We start from the raw sequence: 1,893 nt of genomic DNA, 5'->3' as shown, positions 1-1,893 counted from the left end.
ATATGAATCAGTTTTCTAACTATACTGCTCACAGTGAGAGAGTAATAGCATAGAACACATTTTTATTTGTACACGCAAAAATAGTTCCTGATAATAAAAATGTCACTATATGATATTGCAAGGAATACTTCACCCTACTGTTCCTAGAGGAATTCATAACACTCTAACTAGCAGTTTTCTTTCTCTGCAGATTTCAAAATGCAAATTGATTTGTTCATTTTCCTGGTTTAGAGAAACATAATATGCCCTGGCTGCACCCATGAGATTCTTCAGATTTCCTTGACTCAAAGCAAAGTATTTATTAATACTTATGAGTAAATGCCCCCGGGGTTGTACTGAAAGCACAAAGGCTCACTAGGATCCAATGACCAATTTTTTAGAATCATATGGAATTTCAAATGATCAAGCTTAAGTAACATGTATTTCATGTTTTGAACCAACCAAGATTATTATTATTTTTATTCCTGAAACCAAGAATTTAAGTTGTGTCATAAGCCCTTTATTCAAAAGCACTTGCATTACATTATACTGACTATTGAAGGTAATATGTATCATAAAGTATGTAAGCTATAGGTAGAAAGTGTTTTAAATATTTAAAGTCAACAAAAACTACTTTTATCACAAACAAACTGGAAAACTCTCAGAATGAGAGTATTTAAAAAATAATTGTGTACAAACTGTACATCATACACCTGGCAGGAATGTCACCAATAGTAAGATGTAAAAGCACTTTGTACCCTATGGAGGGCGTTTGGGAAGGGAATATTACAAGAAAATAAGTTCTACAATGCCCCAGATGCAAGTGATGATGTGAGAATTGAAGCAGTGCTCAAAGACAGCTGAAAAAGGGAGAATTTAGATATGGACAGATATCTGAAAGAATTCTGTGAAGGAAACATTTCTGTTCCAGACATTTTGTCAGAACTTTGCCAGGTGACACATGGGCAAACACAGCATGGTGAGAAATGAGAAACTACAGGTAGTTAAATATAGTCTGTCTGAAGACAGAAATGATAGGAATGACAGGTGAGTTCAAAGCACGAATCCCTTTTGTAACATACTAAGAAGTGAAAGTGTTTTGTTTGTTTTTTTACACTCAGGGTGATGAGAAGCCATTTTAATATTTAAGTGTAATTTCAAGGCACTCCTGCAGAGATTATTCTGACAGCAGAGTTGGAGAGTAGAGACGAGGAGACCAAAAGAGGGGGAAGGAAAATACATGTGGAGAAACATGGAGACGAGGGGACTCAGAACAGAACGGCCTACTGTGTAAATGTGGTCTCCTTTACTTATTCATTTGATGTGTTACATAAATGATAGATAAATCTATGTGCACTCTCCAGTTTCGGACTTGGGTAACTGGATGGATTCTCTGAAAAAACACTAAGGTAGGAGGGTAAAGGGAGGTAGATTCCCTTATGAGAAGAGAAGTGCGATTTGACAAGTGGCTTTATTGAAACTAACTCATTGTCAAAAAATTAAAGATTTCACTATCTTTCCTGTCCTTAAACAGCCATAAATTTAAGCATTGCAAAGATGTTTAGGGATGTACAGACCTGTGGGACTTCAAGATAGCTGATGTAGGGGTAAAAAGTAGAATGAGTCATCAGAGGGTTAGAATGAATTGAATCAAGTAACTTAAGTCTTGGAAATGGACATTGTTATGTCTTCTGAACTGTACTTTGCACAGTTGAAGAAAACTTAGTCTCATATTTACCTAAAAAATCACACACACAAAAAACGATTGAGGCAGATTCACTAGTTGTCTGTCCTACAACATCTGAGGTACTTGGCTTCCCTAGCAACTCAGACTGTAAAGAATCCTCTCTCAATGCAGGAGACCCAGGTTCGATCCTTGGTCAGAAAGATCCCCTAGAGGAGGGAATGACTACC

This window comes from Bison bison, unplaced genomic scaffold (assembly GCF_000754665.1).
Source record: "Bison bison bison isolate TAMUID 2011002044 unplaced genomic scaffold, Bison_UMD1.0 scf7180017864339, whole genome shotgun sequence".
NCBI lineage: Eukaryota > Metazoa > Chordata > Mammalia > Artiodactyla > Bovidae > Bison > Bison bison.
This window is presented reverse-complemented; position numbering follows the sequence as displayed.